Genomic DNA, 16,414 nt, shown 5'->3' with positions numbered 1-16,414 from the left:
GGTCCTTTGCCTAATTTTAAATTGTGTTGTCTTTTGTTATTTTGGGTATTTGTTTTTTGTTATCATTGACTTGTAAGAGTTACTTATATATTCTGGGTATTAGACCCAGTATTTTCTTTGCTTTCTCCCATTTGGTGTTGTCTTTTTCTTTCTTGATGGCATCCTTTGAAGCACAAACGTTTTTAAATTTTAAAGAAATACAGTTTATCTGCTTTTTTCTTTAGTTGTGCATTAGGTATCATATTTCAGAAGCCATTGCTAAATCCAAAGTCATGAAGACTTACCTCAGTGTTTCCTTCTAAGAGTTTTATGGTTTTAGCTCTTATATTTAGGTCTTTGATCCATCTTGAGTTAATTTTGTAATGTAAGGGGTCATCTTTATTTGTTTGCATGTGGATTTCTAGTCATCTCAGCACCATTTATTGAAGAGATTATCCTTTCTGTATTGAGTGGTCTTGACACTCCTGTAAAAAAATCAAATGACCATAGATGTATAGATTCATTTTTGGGCTCTCAGTTCTATTTTGCTGATCTGTATATCTGTCCTTACGCCAGTACTACACTACTTAGTAATCGTAGCTTTATAGTAAGTTTTAAAATTGATAAATGTGAGTCCTCCAATTCTTTGAATATTGTTTTGGCTATTTGTGTTTCCTTGCAATACCATTCGAATTTTAGGATTAGCTGTTCCATTGATAACAAAACAAGCCATTAGGATTTTTTTTTTTTTTAAGCTACTGAGATTTAGGGTTTATCTGTTTGTTTTTTTTTAATTAACACTTTTTTTTTTATTCTTATGTTAATCCCCATACATTACATCATTAGTTTTAGATGAAGTGTTCCATGATTCATTGTTTGTGCATAACACCCAGTGCTCCATGCAGAATGTGCCCTCCTCAAAACCCACCACCAGGCTAACCCATCCTCCCACCCCCCTCCCCTCCAGAACCCTCAGTTTGTTTTTCAGAGTCCATCGTCTCTCATGGTTCGTCTACCCCTCCAATTTCCCCCGCTTCATTCTTCCCCTCCCGCTACCTTCTTCTTCTTCTTCTTCTTTTTTTCTTAACATATATTGCATTATTTGTTTCAGAGGTACAGATCTGAGATTCAACAGTCTTGCACAATTCACAGCGCTTACCAGAGCACATACCCTCCCCAGTGTCTATCACCAAGTCACCCCACCCCTCCCACCCCACCCCCCACTCCAGCAACCCTCAGTTTGTTTCCTGCAATTGAGAATTCCTCATATCAGTGAGATCATATGATACATGTCTTTCTCTGTTTGACTTATTTCACTCAACATAATACCCTCCAGTTCCATCCACGTCATTGCAAGCCATTAGGATTTTGATAGGGATTGCACTCAATCTGTTGCTATCTTTGGGAAGTATTGCTATCTTAACAATATTGTCTTATAGTCCATGAACATGAGATATCTTTCACCTTATTTAAGTCTTTAATTTCTTTTTTTTAAAGTTTATTATTTTTAGTAAACTCTACACCCATCGTGGGGCCCAAACTCATGACCCCAAGATCGAGAGTCACATGCTCTTCTGATTGAGCCAGCCAGGTGCCCAAGTCTTTAATTTCTTTGAGCAATGTTTTATAGTTTTTAGTGCATAAGTCTTGCACCTCATTGGCTAAATTTATTTCTCAGTATTTTATTCTCTTGATGCTACTTTAAATGAAATTGTTTTCTTAATTTCCTTCTCAGATTTTCATTGCTAGTGTATAGAAATACAACTAATTGTGTGTGCTTGGATTTTGATTAGAATTATATTGAATCTATAAATTAATTGAGAGAGAATTCACATCTTAACAATATTGAGCCTTAAAATCCATGAGCACTGTCTCCATTATTAGGTCTTCTTTGATTGATATTAATCAGATTTTTGTTGTTGTTGTTGTTGTAGTTTTTAGCATACAGAACCTTCACATATTTTGTTACATTTATGCCTAAGTACTTCTGTTTTTGTGTTGTTAAAAGTGGTACTTTTTTAATTTAAATTTTACTTGTTCATTGGTACTACATAGAAATACAATTGATTTTTTTTTTTGACTTTTTGTCCTGTGACCTAGCTTAACTATTAGTTCATCCTAGTAGCTTTGTTATAAATTCTTCAGAATTTTACATGTAGACTAGGACATCTGCAAATAGAGATAATTTTATTTATTTTTTGTTTCCAATCTATAGGTCTTTTATTTAATATTCTTACCCTACTGCACAAGCTTGGACCTACAGTATGATGATGAATAGAAATGGTGAGGGGAAATCTCTTTGTCTCATTTTCAGTCTTAAGGAAAAACATTCAGTTTTTCACCATTAAGTATGATATAAGCTAAAGGTTTTATGCAGATCACTTTTGTCAGATTGTGAATATTCCTTTCTCTTCCTAGTTTGCTATATTTATCGTGAATGGAAGTTGAATTTTGTCAAATGCTGTTTATTTATTTATTTTTTTAAAGATTTTATTTATTTATTTGAGAGAGAGAGAATGAGAGAGAGAGAGCACATGAGAGGGGGGAGGGTCAGAGGGAGAAGCAGACTCCCTGCCGAGCAGGGAGCCCGATGCGCGGGACTCGATCCAGGGACTCCAGGATCATGACCTGAGCCGAAGGCAGTCGCTTAACCAACTGAGCCACCCAGGTGCCCAAATGCTATTTTTTTAAATACTGATGTAATCAATCATATGGGATTTTTCTTTGGTCTGTTGATGTTATGAATTACGTTAATTAAGTTTTAAATATTGAACTCACCTTTCATTCCTGGGATAAACCCCACTTAGTCATGATGTTATCCATTTGATATATTGATGGATTTGATTTGCTAATATTTTGTTATAGATTTTTAAAAATTTTTTATTGTTATGTTAATCACCATACATCATTAGTTTTTGATGTAGTGTTCCATGATTCATTGTTTGTGCATAACACCCAGTGCTCCATGCAGAACATGCCCTCTTTAATACCCATCACCAGGCTAACCCATCCTCCCACCCCCCTCCCCTCTAGAACCCTCAGTTTGTTTTTCGGAGTCCATCGTCTCTCATGGTTTGTCTCCCCCTCCGATTTCCCTGCCTTCATTCTTCCCCTCCTGCTAGCTTCTTCTTTTTTTTTTTTTCTTAACATATATTGCATTATTTCAGAGGTACAGATCTGAGATTCAACAGTCTTGCACAATTCACAGCATTCACCATAGCACATACCCTCCCCAATGTCTGTCACCCAGCCACCCCATCCCTCCCACCCCACCCCCCACTCCAGCAACCCTCAGTTTGTTTCCTGAGATTAAGAATTCCTAAAATCACTGGGGTCATATGATACATGTCTTTCTCTGATTGACTTATTTCGCTCAGCATAACACCCTCCAGTTCCATCACGTCATTGCAAATGGCAAAATCTCATTCCTTTTGATGGCGGCATAATATTCCATTGTATATGTACCACATCTTCTTTATCCATTCATCTGTCGATGGACATCTTGGCTCTTTCCACAGTTTGGCTATTGTGGACATTGCTGCTATAAACATCAGGGTGCACGTACTCCTTTGGATCCCTACATTTGTATCTTTGGGGTAAATACCCAGTAGTGCAATTGCTGGATCGTATGGTAGCTCTATTTTCAACTTTTTGAGGAACCTCCATACTGTTTTCCAGAGTGGTTGCACCAGCTTGCATTCCCACCAACAGTGTAGGAGGGTTCCCCTTTCTCCGCATCCCCGCCAACATCTGTCGTTTCCTGACTTGTTAATTTTAGCCATTCTGACTGGTGTGAGGTGGTATCTCATTGAGGTTTTGATTTGGATTTCCCTGATGCGGAGCGATGTTGAGCACTTTTTCATATGTCTGTTGGCCATTTGGATGTCTTCTTTGGAAAAATGTCTGTTCATGTCTTCTGCCCATTTCTTTTTTTTTTTTTAAGATTTATTTATTTATTTATTTATTTGACAGAGAGAGAGACACAGCGAGAGAGGGAACACAAGCAGGGGGAGTGGGAGAGGGAGAAGCAGGCTTCCTGCGGAGCAGGGAGCCCGATGCAGGGCTCGATCCCAGGACCCCGGGATCATGACCTGAGCTGAAGGCAGACACTTAATGACTGAGCCATCCAGGCGCCCCTCTTCTGCCCATTTCTTGATTGGATTATTTGTTCTTTGGGTGTTGAGTTTGATAAGTTCTTTATAGCTTTTGGATACTAGCCCTTTATCTGATATGTCATTTGCAAATATCTTCTCCCATTCTGTCGGTTGTCTTTTGGTTTTGTTGATTGTTTCCTTTGCTGTGCAAAAGCTTTTTATCTTGATGAAGTCCCAAAAGTTCATTTTTGCCCTGGCTTCCCTTGCCTTTGGCGATGTTTCTAGGAAGAAGTTGCTGCGGCTGAGGTCGAAGAGGTTGCTGCCTGTGTTCTCCTTTAGGATTTTGATTGTTATAGATTTTTGTATCCATGTTCATGGAGAATGTTGGTCTATAGTTTTTTTTCCATGTAAGTTTTTTAATTGTTTGTGTTATTAGGGTAATGCTGACTTCATAAAATTTGTTAGAAATGTTTCTTTCTCTTCCATTTTGCAGAAGAGTTTGTTTAGAATTGCTAGTATTTCTTCCTTAAGTGTTTGGTAGACTCCACAATGAACCCATTTGTGCCCAGTTTTCTTTGTTGGAATACACTTTGATTAGTGTAGGATTATTCTGGTTAATTATTTCTTCTTCTCTCCCCTCACCTCTTTGGAAACCTAAGTTCATCGGATGTAAATAAGACATTGCTGTATTTAGGGATGTTCTGTGTTTCTTCTTAGAAGTTTTCATCAGTTGCTTCAACAAGCTTTTTAAGTAGTGAAAAGTTTCTGATGCTGAGACCTTTGGTCAAAGAGAAATTAAGGTAGCAGGGCCCTCACCCACTGGTTCTGTGACTTTGGTGACTGAGAAGAACAAAACTCCTCTGATTGTCATCTCTTATCCGATACTTAGCAGTGTCGGGGGTTAAACCATCCTTGCCTTCAAGTTTCTTCTCTCTGGTATTAGCAGGCCCAACTCAGTCTTCCATGATTTTAAACAGCATTGATACCACCTATATAAAACCATCTATGACATGCTTTTTGAGAAACCATGACAGGGGAAAATATTTGGGTATAGGCTGAAACACACTGTTCCCACTAAGTTAAGGACCGTTTTCATCCTAAAGCAGGTCTTAATTGCTTTTAAATAAAATTTTAAGTGATGCTGTATTATATAATAAAAATGTTTAAAATCCTGTAATTTAGAACAATGAAAAATGTCTTTTTGAGATTTAACTTACTTTTTACATTATCATAGGAAAAAAGATGATGTGCTGTTTACAGATTTAGTCCTTTGGCCAGGCCATTATTAAGGGAAGAGTTATTTAATATAATGCTCTCTTAGTCCCTATTTTTTAAGTTGTGCCTAGTGTGCAGGCCTCTTTCAAGAAAAGAGTGGTTTATTTTGTTTTGAATAGTCTTTTTTTTTTTTTTTAAGATTTTATTTATTTGACAGAGAATGAGAAAGCACAAGCAGGGTGAGTAGAAGAGAGAGAGGGAGAAACAGGCTCCCCACTGAGCAGGGAGCCAGATGTGGGGCTTGATCCCAGGACCCCAGGATCATGATCTGAGCTGAAGGCAGGCACTTACCCGACTGAGCCACCCAGGCACCCCATTTTGAATGGTCTTCTATTTAGTTCTTCTTGAATGAGCTTTTGGTGGTTTGTGTCTTCCAAGGAATTTTTCCATTTCCTCCAAGTTGAATTTATTAATGCCACAGTGGTCTGAAATGATAAGCCTTCTTTCATCCTTGATACAGTTAGCTTATGTCTTTCTTAAAAATAATATTCTGACTAGAAATTTGTGTTTTATTGATCTTTTCCATGAATTAACTTTTGGTTTCATGGATTTTTCTCTATTGTTCCTCTGTTTCCAGGTGTTTCTAGGTTTCTCTGGTTAGGATACTGACTGTAAGTGTTTCTTCTATTCTAATATAAGCATTTAATGATATACATTTCCATGTAAGCCCTGTTTTGGCTGTATCATGCACAAATTTTAATAAAACTTTTTATATTGGGATAATTTTAGATTTATAAAATAGTTGCAAAGATAGGACAGAGAGTTCACATATACATTTCACCCAGTTTTCCCTAATAATAACAACCTTACATACCATATTTTTCAAAACTAAGAAATTAATAGTGATACATTGCTATTACCATAAGATTAAGACTTTATTCAGATTTCACCAGCTTTTCTACTAATGTCTTTTTCTGTTTGAAGACCCAATCTAGGACACCAGAGTACATTTAGTCATCATGTCTCATTCATTTATTCCTTTCTTGTTTTCTATGCTATTAATAATTTTAAAGAGTACTAGTCAGATATTTTATAGAAGGGCCTTTAACTTAGGTTAAAACTTCTGTTTTCTTATGATTAGAATGAAGGTCTGGGTTTTGGAGAAGAATGTGCCCTTCTTGCATCATTTTAGTTGCACATGATATCAACGTGACTTATTACTGGTGATGGAAACTTTGATCACTTGGTCAAGGTCATCACATACATTTGATGTATCTTTTCATTTAAATACAATTCAAAATATTTTCTGATTTCCTTTATGACTTCCACTGTGACTCATGAGTTATTTAGAACCATGTTGCTTAATTGCCAAATGTTTGGGGATTTTCCAGATAATCTTTCTGTTTTTCCTTCTAATTTTATTCTGTTGTTAGAGAATATACTTTGCATGATTTTGGTTTTAAATTTGTTGAGGATTGTTTTATGGCAAAGAATAGGGCATATCTGGTAAATGTTTCATGTGCACTTGAAAAAAATGTGTATTTTGTTGTTGGGTTGAGCAGACTGTAAATGTGAAGGCGGTTGGTAGTGTTAAAGTTTTCTGTATCCTTACTTATTTTCTGTTTGTTCTATCTCTTACTGAAGAGGGTTGAAATCTAACTATAATTGTGGATCTGTGAATTCTACTCAGTTCTGTTAGTTTTTGCTTCATGTGTTTTGAAACTCTTTGTTATGTCCTCTTGGTTAATTTACCCCTTTTTTATCATGTCTTTCTTACACCTGGTAATATTTCTTGTTCTGAAGGCTATCTTATTAATAGATATTAATATTATTAATGCCACAGTGATATTAATATGGCCACTCTAGCTTTCTTTTGCTTTGTGTTTTAATTGTATATAATTTTCCATCATTTTACTTTTAAATTAACAGACTTAATTTTTAGAGAAGTTTTAGGTTTAAAGAAAAACTGAGTAGACAGTATAGAGTTTTGGGGCACCTGGCTGCTTCATTTGGAAGAACATGCAACTCTTGAGCTCAGGGTTGTGAGTTCGAACTTCATATGGAGTATAGAGATACTTAAATAAATAAAACTTAAAAAAAAAAGTACAGAGTTTTCCCATTTTCCTTTTTTCCTACCCCTATACAGTTTCTACTATTATTAACATCTTGCATTAATGTGATATATTTATTATAGTTCATGAGCAAGTATTGATTATATTATTATTAACTAATATCCATAGTTTACAATAGAGTTTGCTCTTTGTCTTACACAGTTCTTTGGATTTTGACAAATATATAATGACATGTATCCACCTACACTGTATCATGCTGAATAGTTTCACAGCCCTAAAAATGCCTTGTACCTTACCTATCCATTCATTCGTCCTCTCTCCTTGAACTCCTGGCCACCATTGATCTTTATACTATCTCCATAGTTTTGCCTTTTCCAGAATGTCGTGTAGTTGGAGTCATACAGTATGTAGCCTTTTCAGATTGGCCTCTTTCCTATAGCAACATACATTTAAGATTTTCTGTGTCTTTTCATGGCTTGATAGATAATTTATTTATTTTGATGAATAATATTATATAGAAGTACATTGGTTGTTTATACATTCACCTACTGAAGGACATCTTAGGTGTTTCTAGGTTTTGGCAATTATGAGTAAAACTGCTATAAACATCTGTGTGCAGGTTTTTGTGTGGACATAAGTTTTCAGCTCATTTGAGTAAATGCCAAGGAACACAATTCTGGATCATATGGTATAACTATGTAAGAAACTTTGTAAGGACTGCCAAACTATATTCCAGAGTGACTGCCCCTTTTCACTCCCACCAGCAATGAATGTGAATTCCTTTTCTCCATATTCTCACTGTGCATTTGGTGTTGTTGGTGTTTTGGTTTCTCAGCATTCTAATAGGTGTGTAGTAGTATCTCGTTGTTTTAATTTGCAATTCCTTAATGGCATGTGATGTTGAGCATCTTTTGATATACTTAGTTCTATCTTATTTGATGAAGTATCCAGATACCTTGCCCATTTTTTCATTGGCTTGTTTTCTTATTTTTAGTTTTAAGAGTTCTTTGTACATTTTGGACAACAGTCTTTTATCAAATATGTATTTTGCAAACGTTTTTTTCCCAGTTTGGGGCTTGTCTTTAATTCTTTTGACATCATCTTACTTTTAACCTATCTTTACATTTAATGTGGGTTTCTTGTATATAGCATATAATTGTCTTGCTTTTTCACCCAATTTTTAATCTCTGCCATTTATTTTGTGTGTTTAGACCATTTATATTTAATATGATTATGATATAATTGGATTAACAGCTATCATTTTTGTAGTTGATTCCCATTTGTTCCATCTGTTCTTTGTTCCCTGTTTCCTCTTTTTCTGCCTGCTTTTCGATTGATTGTTTTTTATAATTCCATTTTATCTCCATTGTTGGCATTATTTGTACCTCTTTCAAACAAATTTTAGTGGTTGTCCTAGAGTTTATAATATAGTCTTTTATTAATCGCAGTCATCTTTGCATTAATATTATACTATTTCATGTATAGGTTAACAACTTTGTGGAATGTCAGGGTGGCTCAGTCGGTTAAGCATCTGCCTTTGGCTCAGGCATGATCCCAGGGTCCTGAGATTGAGCCCCGCAACAGGCTTCCTGCTCAGTGGGGAGCCTGCTTCTACCTCTCCCTCTGCCGCTTCCCCTGCTTGTGCTCTCTTTCTCTCTCTCTCTGTGTGTGTGTCAAAGAAATAAATAAAATCTTAAAAAAAAGAACCTTGTAATAATACCCCCAATTTCTGCCTCCTAATTTTGTGCTATAGTTGTCATGAATTTTCTTTATCAAATGCTATAATTCCATAATACTTTGCTACTATTTTTGCTTTAGACAGTCAATTATCTTTTAGGTGATAAAAAATGTGAAAAATATATTTTATGTTTGTCTTCATTTATCCTTTCCTAGACACCTTTCTTTCTTTGTGTAGATCCACATTTCTGTTGGGCAGATCTGTGGGTAGTGAATGATCAGCTTTTATTTATCCGAAAAGGTATTTCACACTTCTGGTTTCTAGTCCATCATGTAAGGAGCTTAGAAGTTGGTATTCCATCCTAGCAACAAGTAAAAAAGCTGAACAAACTGAAAAATCAACAACTCTTTTAGATCCATCTGAGAAGTGAGGTCACAGGACAAACCTCTGTCCCATAAATATATGTAGATAGAATCACAACTTATTGGAGCAGAAACCAACCTCCATTGGAATGAGTACTGGCATAGAAAAGCCCTAAACTGTGATTAACAAACTGCTGGAGGTTCAGTGTGGACAAACTTAAGAAATCAAAACTCCAGGGAGATCCTAGTTATTAGAAGGCTCTCATGCTTTTTTGAGTTTTACCCCAGAAAATCTACCAGGTTCTCACAGTGAAAATCATAGAAAAAGCTTCTCAACAGGGATAGAGAAAAGAAACCATTTTGCATTATGCCAGTGCATTCTGTTCTTAACAAGGCCTGCCTCCAGGAGAAATTATTTTATTAGAACATAATCTGCTAGGGTTTTATCAGAGCCTAATCATCCTGAGGGAGGGAAATTACCCAATTCTAGTTCACTCTTGCCTTCCATGTGGTGAAGGGAAATACCAACTCCAGTCCCCTTTAGCCATCCTCTCCCCACTAAAGGGGTTGGGGGCAAACTTGAGAAATAGAAGTTGACAGTCCATAGGCACAGGCTTATCAAAAGACTGAGACCTAATCATGGGACTGTAAAACACTTCTTCTCTCTCCACACCTTACCACTACTTACTAAGGCCTACTCACCACAGTTTGTTTTACTGAGTGCATCATGTCTTCCTTTCAACAAGAGATTATACACCATACTAAAAGGAAAAAAACCAAAAAACCTCACAGTTTGAAGAGACAGAGCAAGCATCAGAACTAGACTAGATATGGCAGGGATGCTGGTGTTATCAGACCATAAATTTAAAACAATGATTAATATACTAAAGACTCTAAATTCTTCTTCTTTTTCTTCAACTCTGTTTCCTTCTTCTGGAACCCTAATTACACATATGGTATACCATTTAATATTGTCTCACAGCTCCTGGATACTCTGCTCTGGGTTTTGTTTTTTTGTTTGAGGGATTTTTTGTGCATTTTTTTTCTTTTTGTGTTTCAGTTTGCATAATTTGTGTTGCCCTATCTTCAAGTTCCCTAATTATTTCCTTGCCTGTATTGAGTCTGCATTGAGCCTTTCAAAGTCATTCTTTAGCTCTCTTACTACATTTCTTTTATTTCTAGAATTTCCATTTAATTCTTTTTTATAATTCCATATTTCTGCTGAAATTCCCCATCTGTTCATACCTGTCGTTCATTTTTTTTTCACTCAGACCTTTAACTTACTTATCACAGATATATTAAATTCCCTGTCAGATCATTCTAGTATCTCAGTTTTCCCTGATTGTGTTTCAGATAATTGCTTTGTCGCTTAACAGCACTTTATTTTCTTGTTTTTTAAATCTGTCTTGTAGTTTTTTGTTGTTGTTGTTGTTTGTTTTTTTGTTTTTATTCATTTGAGAAAGAGAGAGAGCATGGGCAAAGGGAAGGGTCAGAGGGAGAAACTGACTCCTGCTGAGTGGGGAGCCCGATGTGGGGCTGATCCCAGGACACCAGGATCATGATCCGAGCTGAAGGCAGACGCCCAACTGACTGAGCCACCCAGGTGCCCCTGTCTTGTATTTTTACTGCATACTTACCTCATGTGTATGCAATAATCATGCGTATGTAAAATCATTATGTAAATATGGTATTTTTCTGGAAGTGTGCACAGTTCTTCTCCTAAACTATTAATATGGGGCATTGAATGAGTTTAGTTTGTGAACCTGGGTTTGAGATCTTTTTTGTTCTTATGTTTGCTTTTAGTGTACCTTCAGTTTCAAAACATTTTGCTTAGGATAGGGGCTGAGTTTCCAGAGTTTTTTTTTTTAATTAATTATTAGAGAGAGCATGAAAGCAGGGGGGAGGGTCAGAGGGAGAGGGAGAGAGAGAGAAGCAAGAGAAGCAGACTCCCTGCTGAGCTGGAGCCTGACGCAGGAGGCGGGGGAGTGAGGCTCCATCCCAGGACCCTGAGATCATGACCTGAGCTGAAGAGCCAGACGCTTAACCAACTGAGCCACCCAGGCACCAAGTGGTGCCCCCAACCCCCCGCTTTTTTTTTTTTTTTAAACAATCCTACTCCACCTGCAGCTTTGAGACTTCCCAGTACACTTGCATCTCAGAGGGATTTTTCTCAGTGTACTCTTGCTCCTCCTTGGCCATAATCTTCTGTTGCTCGCTTAGTGGTGGGAACCAGTGAGAACCCTATGTTGTTCTGGTGCAGCCTCAGTCTTAGGCTACAAAGTCCATTGCTTTTGGCGAGGGTCAGGAAATGATCTGACTCCAGATCTTTAGAAGTACCACTTTTGGGGGGATACAGTAATGGACCAAGACCCACCAAAGATACAAGGAAGAGTTTGACTGTCATGAGATGCAGGTCAGGATCACTGAGAAAGCCAGAGGGCCAGTCTTTCTTGTGAGCATCCAGTGGAGGTCTGTGGAGAAGAGCATGTGAGAGGTGTGAATTTCCCTTGTGTCTGTGACTCCCTAGAATCCCATATTGTCACATCACCCATGCTTTGCCTTTAGTAGTTTGTTCAAGAATTATATGAGAATATTTCTTACTTGCTTCTATGATGTCCAGTGTTTCTTCCTTCTGTGCTCTGCTTCCTTTTGTACTTTGCTCATTCCATCTCTCATTGGTGGCACCTGTCTTTCCCTAGACTTAAGGCTTTTGATTGTCCTATGATCTCAAATCTCTAATGGGTTCAGGAAAAGTTATAGTTAGTAGTTCATCCAGCTATTGTTGTTGTTGTCATTGTTGTTAGGGTATGAGCAATACTATTCCCAGATTTCTACATCCTGGAATTTTCTTCATGTTTTAAGGACTTTTTTTTCTTCATCCATCCATGCTACATTTAACATGTAGCATGATAGTTGATATTTCCCTTTTATTTGCAGTTTTTATTTCCTTTTTGGCTTATATTTACTTAGATAGTGACTTTTTAAAAAAATTTCAAGGTGGTTGAGATTTTTATTTAATCTTTTGATCTTTATTTCTATTGTTTTAATATTGTAGTTGAAGAATATGGGCAATTAAATTTTCACTTTGAGAAATACGGTAAAGTTGTTTGTATGACTTTTTGATCAGAATGTATATTCAATATTTATGAGATATAGTGTTTAATATCTCTATTAAGCCAAGTTTATTAATTATTAATAATAGGTTCTCTGTATTCTTAGTTGTCTACTTAATGTGTTAAAGATTAAAATAAGTATTTTAAAGCTAACCATTATAATGGTTTTACGATTTTTTTCTTGAATTACTTTTCTTTCTTCCTGGTTGTTTTACTTATTTTGTAAGCTGTTATTCATTCCAGAAATGTTTATAAATGTCTTTATTTTGGAATATCATAACAAAATAATCCTTTGATTTTATTTAGCCTTTTTTTCCTATTACTACTTCTGATTTTTTTCTTGCTTCATGTATCTTTGCCCATCTATTTATTTTTAATCCATCTGCTATGTCCATATCCACTGCAGAAACTCAAGTCCAAGTTTACTGTCATCCTTTTCCTAGACTAATGAAATAGGATCCTAATTGGTCTCCTTGTTTCTGCTTTTACCTTACTAAATCCATTCACCACTCTGCAGCCAAAGTGATCCTTTTCCAGCAGAAAACTCTCCCATGGCTTCTCTCATATTTATACTTCTTACCATGCCTTATATTACATAATCTACCCCCAGCCTACCTCTCCAAACTCCCCTCATACCACTCTCTGCTTTGCTCATTGTGCTGTCATTATACTGGCCTTATTTCTTACCCTTAACCATGCCGTGCTTTTACAAACCTTGGGGCTTTTGCACTGGGCATTCTACCCAGAAGACTTCTTGCAACTAATGCCTTCTTTTCATTTACGATTAAGTGTGTTTGTCAGAGAATTTTTTTCTGACCACCCAATCTAAAGTAGCCATTCTGTCACTCTGTCACTCTCTTCTGTTGTTTTACTTTTTCTTTAAGGCATTTACTAACAACTGAATTAGTCTTGATTAATTATTTGTGCCCTCAGTGAGAGCGGGCGCCTTGTATGAGTTGTTGGCGCCTGTATCCCTGGCGTCTGTGACCCTACACGTGTCAGCGCAGTTCTCTTCAGCTGTTGCTTTGATCGTTAAGTCTTCGTCTAATCCATTTTCTCCTTCTAAAACTTCCTTTGTATTTACTTTTCCTGGTCTGGAGTTTCCTTGTGGATCTTTTTATTTTCTTCTTTTTCTGTTTTTCAAAACTTCAGTATCTTAGAATTTCTTTCAAGTTTGTCACTAATTCACCGGTTCTGTGTTCTGTAGTATGTAATGTTCTGTTCACTACTTCCACTGGGATTTAGTGTGTGTAGTTCTGCAATCACATTTTTTTCTCTCCACACATTGTTGGTTTTTTTTTTTTTTTCTCCTGATTATATTGTTCCTCTTGACAAAGTGTCCTTTGAGATTACGTTGGAAAAATTATTCCTCAGGTTGGAGCACTTTTTTGAACTGCTAAATTTGTTTGCCTCACATTTTAATTTATTTGTTTGCTTATCATTACAGAGAGAGGCCTGAGTTTGCTTAGTACTAGAAGCTGAAGTGGATTTGACCATAGATTGTATCTAAGCTCTGTGAATGCTTTCAGGTTTCTGAGATATTCAAGAGCAGTATGGGGAGTGAGGTTGTGATAAAGGGAAGAGTCAGGTCCGATACAGGGAATAGTCACTTTCATCAAAGGAAAACTCTTCCAGGCTTGGAGAGTCAGTGGAGTTGGGGACTCTTCCAGCTATGTCTGAAGATGGGGTAACTGTACTAATAAACTAGAGCCACCTGTTCGTTATCTATATCAACTCTGGCTGGAACATGTAGCATGATTCCTGGCACAGAATTAGTCCTCAGAATATGTTTGTTGAAGTGAACCAAAGCATACTGAATGACTGCTGAATTCCTCACTCTGTGCTGGGTGCTGTGGAAAAGAGACAGATGAAAAAGTCACATTTCATTCCTGCAGTGGGCTCCAGCTAGTAGGGATTTTAGCCATTTGAAGAGTTAATAAAGGAAGACGTTTCTCAAGAAATCTAGATGTGCTAAAGGAAGGGAGAACTCCCTCTGAATTGGTTAGTTGGGGAATTCTTCCAGAAGGGGACAATATTAACTGGGTCTTAAAGAAGTGGTTGGAAAAAGGAGGGATGTGGTTAGGGTGGACTAGGTGGTGGGAGTAGCTGATATAAAGATGATGTAGAGGCCCAAATCAGCATATGTATGTGGGAGAAGTTAAAGGTTCAGTTTCTCTGGGAGGAACAAGGCATGCGGGGTATAGAGTAGCTAGGCCCTAGCCCAGTGACCTTGGGCCTTGATTGCTAAGCATAGGATTTTGGCTTCTACCTTGTGGCTTCAGGAAGGTACTGGAGGCCTTTGAGCCAGGAAGAAATGGTTAGAACTGTCAGGAAGCTCCTTCAGTCTGTTTCCATTGGTGAGAGATTGATAGGATATAAGATACCTCTTTTTGTGCTTTTCTTTCTTCTCACCTGTCTCTTCTCTATTTCTTCTCTTGCCCCAACCGTGATCAGTTTTCTGAGATAGTCCCTGGAGTGGCTTCTGATGACTACCATCCCCAAAGCAGGAACAAGGTCACAGTACACATTTTACCTCCTACTAGCTACTGCAGTTTGGGCACTGGGATATAGCAGAGGCTTTAGAATTTTCCAAAGGGGAGTTTTGCATCCTGAACTCTGACCTAGGGGCGTACAGGATAGATGTCATGTTCTTATTAGATAGCTTATGAGAATTGGCCTTCAGAACAGAAATAGCACATGGTAGGAAGATTATATTGTCATTCCATGCCTTGGGGATGGATAGAGAGAAGCGGTATCAGACTCACTGACTGTCTGAGCTCCTAATATTTTTTGCCTTAGATAAAGCACCACCTTGCCAGAAGAGCCCAAGAGATCTTCATATAGCTGAAAGGTTAGAAAGTTGAGGCCTCCCTCACTCCTGAGTCACTGCCTATGGAAGATAGGGAAGTCCAGCCCCCACCACTGTCCAACCTTCTGCTTCCTTTGGCCAGTTGCCAAAGTGGGGCATCTCACTAACGGAAATGGAGACAAAAGTATCACCCATATATCGTCAGAATTACACTCTTCTTCCATTCTGAATTTACTATACTTATTCCGTATCAGTCCATTTCACTAATATACCCCCTTTCCTCACATATATGAGGTTTTTGTGTGTGCAGCAGATGCTTGAGAAGATTTGAGGTGCCAGAGGTGTTTTATGCTGCCTTGGTGCTTGCTCTTGGCCTCATCTGTCTTGCGTTTCTCAAGTATTTAGTACTGTTTTCTGTTATCAACCTCCATTATGCATATTCTCCTACCCTTTGGCAAACTGCCCCAAACAAATGGGACAAACTTAACTATATATGGCTATTTAATTAAATATGACTAATTAATTAAAATTAAATAAAATGAAAAGTCCTCAGTTGCCTTAACCATATTTCAAGTGCTCAATAACTACATGTGACTAATGGCTCCTATATTGGACAATGTAGGTATATCACACTCTCATCATCACACACTGTTCCATTGGAACTGCTGGTCGAGAATAATACTGCCAAATTCCAGCAGGACTGTCCACATGGATGTAGGTTCTCCAAGGCTAGTTCAAGTTCTTCACTGCCACTGTGTGAAAGTAGATACACCTCTTCATTATTCCAGTTGTCCATCTGGTAGCTATTATTAGACACACGCATACACACACACACAGAGTCACCCATTATAATATTCTTACAGACTGGATATTATAAACCCACAAGGAAGAAGAGAAACATTTTTGAAATTGCTCTATAATTACCCACAATAAAATTAATACCTCATGCTATTATACAAAGAAGTACTCCCCCTTTCAAATTATGCCCTTTGAGCCTTTCAGAAATAGGGAAATAAACCCATTTCTGAACCACTCTCCTTCAATGGCACGCCATTCAGCTCTAAAAGGATGCAACAGAAGCTTTTCTTATCT

Source organism: Neomonachus schauinslandi, chromosome 7 (genome assembly GCF_002201575.2).
Source record: "Neomonachus schauinslandi chromosome 7, ASM220157v2, whole genome shotgun sequence".
Taxonomy (NCBI): Eukaryota; Metazoa; Chordata; class Mammalia; order Carnivora; family Phocidae; genus Neomonachus; species Neomonachus schauinslandi.
The sequence above is the reverse complement of the archived record's forward strand: the minus strand, read 5'-3'. Positions refer to the sequence as shown.